General features: G+C 43.4%; 1 pseudogene; it reads left to right on the top strand.

Moving 5' to 3' along the window:
* The first annotated feature begins 229 nt into the window (after window positions 1-229).
* On the top strand, window positions 230-347 carry LOC111728206 (annotated as a pseudogene).
* The last annotated feature ends 5,950 nt before the right edge of the window (window positions 348-6,297 follow it).

Below are 6,297 nucleotides of genomic sequence, written 5' to 3'. Positions count from 1 at the left end.
CCCTTCAACTAACCAGGCTAACTCTGTATTTTCTGGGAGAGTTTTTCATATATTTGTTCAGGGCATTTGTTCTGTATTTAGGCATTTGTAATTTAGCCTTTCTTCTGTAAAAGAAGGAAAGTAGGAGGACTGAACACATTATTGTGCTACTAGAGATGGAAAGGCTTAGGAGAAAAAGTAATGGCGTTCACAAGAGGCGAATCTACCTGGTAAGAAACAGTGTGTCCTCAGCTTTGCACAGTGGTAGTATCATACTCAAGGAGGTCTATCTGAGGCATGACTATTGCTATTTGAAAACTTTCCCAGTACCCTGTGGTGACACTGGCAATTTTTAAGTCTTTATAGAGCCTGAGTAAAGAAAAAAACAGAGTGTATTTTCAGTAAGCAACAGAGATTGTATGTATATCATGTTCCTGAAAGTCTCAGGACACCCTCCATGCAGGCTGGCAGTGGCCTTCCCCACTGCTGCTGTTGCCCTGGACCAAGGAAGGTGAGATTTTGCCACTGGATCACTAGAAAAGCTATAGCAACTCTCTGCTGAAGACCATGAAGCTGAGTTGGGACACTGAGGACCTGTCCAGATTATGCATGGACAGGTAAAAAGGGTTAAAATACTTAAGTTGACTCAAGAGTATGAAGATGTTGAAAACCTTATTTTAAATCACAAAATGTTGACTCCTATTTAGGTTTCCAAGAAAGAGTCTGGATTACTAGAAACTTGGTTAAATCACATAGAAGCAGGGTGATTTTAGAACATTGGAATCCTTCTTGGTCAACTCTGAATGAGCAGCCTGGGAAAGTTTTGTTTTTGCTTTTAGTGGCGGAGTCTAACTGTGTTGCCCAGTCTGGAGTGAGTGGCTATCCCCAGACACCATCACAGCACATTACAGCCTTGAACTTCCAGCCTCCAGTGATCCCTTGCCTCAGCCTGCTGAGCTACATAGCACCACAGGTGTGCACCATAGCCCCTGGGTTTGGCCCAGGGAAAGCTTTAAATGGCTCTTCCTCTGTCACAGGTGAGGGTTTTACTCTTTAAATCTTGACCTAAATGATATAATTTGTTTTGACTTTAAGTCCTTTCTGATTTAAAACTGTAAGAAGATAGATGACGGTGATTGAGAGAGTTCAACTCATTTTTTAGAATACAACAAGAGGTCATCTACATATTGAATACAAGTCAAATTGCAGGGAAATTTAAGGTTCACAAAGTTCTCATCAGGGACTTTTGGAAAATAAGCAAATGAATGAAGCACAACTGTTAAGGCATATCATTGACTTTCCAGGAAAAAGTGAGCAGGTTTAACTATCTCAGTCCACCCTAAGCAGCCACTAAAGAAGGTGTGGCACAGATTTACAAGTCTAGAATATATAACAACCCCCCTACCTCCCAAGGATGCAGGACTAGGGCTCAGTGTCACAGAGAGTTAGGGAACTGCTATTATATCGGTAGCCCTGAGGTCCTGAAACAAATTTGCATCCTTCTTGCCTTTTGAGTCTTCTGACTAGGAGGACAGGAGTATTGTAAGGACTGGTACAGTTATGACATTTTTATCAGGCTTTCAAGGACTGATTTCAGTTTTTTACCTACTGTTTTTAGAAGTTACTGTGCAAGTTTGAATGGGCTTCTGAATGTGTCAACATGAACCTTGAGGAATTTAGCCCTAAAAACTTCACTGAATCAAAATTCACTATTCTGCTGAAACTATACCCCAAAATATACCACTTTGACATAAGATTTATTTTAAGCTAAAGGCAATTGAGAAACAGCTGACATAGAAAACCTCCCTACACTACACCCAGTAAAAGCAGGACGTGAATTTTTTTCTGAGCATGTGTCCTCCCTCCCTCCTTTCACCCCAGGAAAGTCCGCATGTTGCACCCCAAAAGCCTAAATCCGCTTTCCTTTGTCTCATTCCTTCTCCATGATGCTGTTTGTTAAAATGGCGTCTAAGCCTCCAGGTCCAGCTGCTTCTTGGGTGCTCCACTTTTCCCGTGGGAGCTTCTGTGTGCGTCCGTCAGCTGCGCAGCCCCAGCTCCTGAACCACGGAGGGCAGAGGCAAGGTCCCCTCACCTCTGCGCTATCTAAGTCAGTAGAACACTTAGTCCAAAAGGAGTCCAGTACAGGACTTCATGGAGATCTTAATTTAGATACAAGAATACTTGTACATCATTTTTCAAATTAGCCTTAGCCTGAGCCTGAATGGGGGACTTTGGGAATCTCAAGGAAGATGTCTTCAGAGGAGCATTGAACTGGCAGATTTATTTACAGGTAGAGCCCTCCTGATTTAGTTAACAGGTGGTGTCATTAGGTAGATAGTTAGAAACCCAGCTCTCCTAGGTGGGGGGCATCTCCTCTTAGTCTTCTTTGTGATTGTTTACACCTGGGAGGAGGGAACTCACCCCACCCTATTAATTAACCAGAACTTAGTGCATCAACTATAAAAGGAGGCAGAAGACTCCAGCCCATGGGCCCAGCACCAAGTACAATAGAGTCTTAAAGGAGACCTACAATAGCCTCAGGACTATTACATCAGTCGTTTCCATCTGCACTGCGGTCCTCACCTCCCCATGGGCTCTCAGAGAGGCTTGTGGGATGTCCACCTGTGCAGTGAGACTCTGGTTCCAAGGTGACCTCTCAATCACGAGATAGGCCCAACCCAGACAGTATGGAACTGAACCGGCCATAGCCCGGCCTCTTTGCCCTTTTGTTACGAGGGCTGTGCCATAGACAGCAGCGAGGGCATCTTGCTCTGTCAACCTGTCTCTTCCTCAACACGCTTAGTTTCATACTTACCTTACTTTGGGGCGTCTGTCATTTTTTGACTAAGAGCACTGCACTCCAAGAACCAAGGACACAGACAGCTGCCTGAGTCCCCATTTTAGGACATGAGCAGCTGCCCTAAAGCCTGACAGCGTCACAAAGGATTAGAAATATTCCTCAGTTAAAGGCCAAGGGAAAAAGTTAGGGGGTGGGACATGGAGAGGACCCAGGATTGTGAGAGACGCCCATCACCCGAGTAGCCTGTCGACCCCAGGAAACATGGTATAAGAGTGTCAGGTCAAAGGTCAGCATCACGACACTCACATTCAGAGAAACATCTGCACTGCTGCTCTGTAATATTTAAAGAAACTTTCTTGTGAACATTAGGACAAAATGGGTAATTAGGTACTTGCGTCCCCTTTATTATTAATTCACATTTTTATTCCTTTGGTTTGTTAATTAGCACGATAGTCTTTCTGATATCTTCCCTGCTTGTAGTATTTACAGGCTTTTCATGGAGTGTCTTCCTCCCTGGATGCTTCCACTGGTTTTAGCAACGACAGTGGGATCTTCTCTTTGAGAGATTTCAGTTAGGTGTTAAAGGTCCAGCCACAGGGCTACTTCTGGTTTCAGGGTCTGCATGTTAAATTCCCTATTTCTGGCTTACGTCTGTTCACAAAAAGTGTGGAAAAAGCAAAGGTCACATATGTCTCAGTGTCTACTCTTGAAAGCCACCCAAGGTCAGGAAAAAGTCTACCTTTAAAGACTTAAGTTACTTCTTTTGAAAGCTTCTTCATGCCAATCGAAAAATGTAGAGAAGTAGATTTTGCTCAGTTTTTGTTCTAGGATGCCCATCAGATGTGCTGTGTCAATCCCTGCAGCAAGGGAGGGAGGGGAGACGGAGTTGGGGGACAGGCAAACCCCACTATTCTAATAAAAAATTCTCCACTATAATTCTATTAGACTTTTGTGTATTTATTTCATTATAACCCTAATCCACGGATTTATATTTTTAAATGGTAAAATTTCACAAAAAATAACTTAGAATTATAGCTAAGTTACCTCCAGATTATAGGATTCTTAATTCGGAAACTATGTGAGATAATAGATGTTTACTGCTTTAAATTGCTAAGTTTTGGGGTAATTTGATAATGAACGGAGTGACTTTACTATTGTTCATCTGTTTAAAAAGTAGCATATGATACTTAAACACAAAAATGTTAGCTTACCTTCATTATAACTTTTATTTTAAGGGTATGATTACAATTTAGTAGGTCTCTGTAATTGCCCATCTCTCTAAGTGACCACATGTTGACCTAGTTTTCACAGACTGGAAATATCAGTATAGCAGGCCTAGCTCCTTAGGTTGACCACCTCTGTATGTGGATCAGTTTGTTACAGTCCAGAGGCAGGTGGTCAACCTATAGAGGTTCTAGTGTATATTTATTTACTTATTCATTCATTTGCATTTTTCCAGGTTTAACTATGGCCTAGGCACTATGCTAAGTGCTGTCCATTATTTGGTCTTTGAGCTGTCCGTTCATCAGGAAGCTTGAGACCGAGACGTGAGAATAAATCAGACCAATGCAGTATCTATCCAGAACATAGAAAAGAGGATGAGATAATAGATCTTGGGGTCACTGCTGAGATCCTGGGAAAGCCAGGGAATAGAGGAGACCATTCCAAGAAGAAACATATCTAATATCTCCTGGGCAATGTTCTACGCAGAATAGGGTAACTATTCCTTTGGGCCTATCCTCCAGCCCTCCGAGGTAAGTGTAGACAGCTAAGTGTCTGCAGCCAGATCCTCAGAACACGCCCAACATCCTCCCAGGAAGAGACTCCTTTCCCCTGGTCTCTTCTAGGTACTTTCCCCTGGTCTCTTCTAGGTCCCCTGTACTTTCCCCTGATCTCTTCTAGGTCCTCTCCTATCCTGCTGCCAAGGCTTATTGGGTTTGATTTCAGCCACCAGGAGAAAAGTAGAAGTGTCTTTGTTGCTCATGGGGGCAGAGGCAGTTGGGTGAGTCAAGTCACGACATCCTAACCAAGCACCACCCACTCCTCGGGCTCAGAAAGCATTACACGCTTCCAGCAGGAATCTTCCTCACATTACTTTTCAAATGGGGTACACGCTACCTCCAACAGTGGCTGCTTCCACCCAGCCATCCTAAGCTTAAAGCAGAGATGCAAGTTCAACGTCCGCTGTCTGGTAAATGGGGCAAATGCCCAAAGTCAGAGGTTGCCTGTTCTGTGAATGAGAGACACTTGCAGAATTGGGCAAAGAGAAAACGATTGTCAGGCTCATGGTGCAGAACAGCGTCCACAGTCTGTGGCAGTGATTCTGAAAGACTGGACACGTTTACCAGCTATGAACAAGAGCTGGTATTTAGCCAGGAGCATTCCCTGACCTCTGCATATATGTTTTTCTTTTCTCGATTTTATCTCATTAAATCTCACTACCTGAATGTTAGGACTCTTGGAGGTGGTTACACTTCGGACCTTTAACATGACTGGCTTTTGGTGGTGCCTGTAGCTCAGTGGGTAGGGTGCCAGCCACATTCACCAAGGCTGGAGAGTTCAAACCTGGCCTGGGCTAGCTAAAATCAACAATGACAACTGTAACAATAACAACAAAAATAGCTGGGCATTATGGTGGGTGCCCATAATCCCAGCTACTTGGAAGGCTGAGGCAAGAATTGCTTAACCCCAAAAGTTTGAGGTTGCTGTGAACTGTGATGCCAGGACACTCTACTCAGGGCGACATAGTGAGACTCTGTCTCAAAAAAAAAAGAAAAGAAAAGAAAAAAGAAAACATGGCTGGTTTTCACCAAAATAAAAGCATTCTCTCCACTATGGATTCCTCCATAGACTCGGGGTGGGGTCTTGTTTGAATTTCTCATCACTTCCAGATGTTGTTTGGAAGCGCTGCCCAGATGTGTGCAGCTTGGGTGGGAATGTCCATCCACCTCATCAGCTGTGCTTTTGGAAGCACAGAGGGAGATAACTAAAAATTTCTCTGTGTCAGAGACCTGCCAATGAGACACAGAGTACATTTTATATGCTCCAAACTTTTTGAACAGAGAAATGATGCATCTTTTTAGATGCAAAAAGCAGCCCAGTCATTTTCAATGTTGTACAGAGAGACTAGGAAAAACGGACCGTGTTCTTTGGATTTCGTCCCTGAGATAAGAGAGTATCCAGTAATTGCTTGGGATCAAAGAGGAGGTACATCTTTTAATAATATTGGAAATTGCTAATTATGATGAAGTGAAATCTTTCAAAACAGCAGTTTGTTAATACAGAATAGAGAATTTAAAGGAATCTGGGTTTTCATAAATAGACCATGACTTCAGAGATGATCTCTTCCTAGTTGGAGATCTGGGAATAGAAACAACGAGCCAATGGTAGAACTTCACAACCGGAAGATCCCTGTATCAGTGTAGTCTTAGAGCGGTAGGGACTAAAGAATATCTGAGACATGGCTCGGCGCCTGTGGCTCAAGTGGCTAAGGCGCCAGCCACATACACCTAAGGTGG

Source organism: Otolemur garnettii, unplaced genomic scaffold (assembly GCF_000181295.1).
Source record: "Otolemur garnettii isolate 467f Iridium unplaced genomic scaffold, OtoGar3 scaffold00143, whole genome shotgun sequence".
NCBI classification, from domain to species: Eukaryota; Metazoa; Chordata; class Mammalia; order Primates; family Galagidae; genus Otolemur; species Otolemur garnettii.
This window is presented reverse-complemented; position numbering and strand designations above follow the sequence as displayed.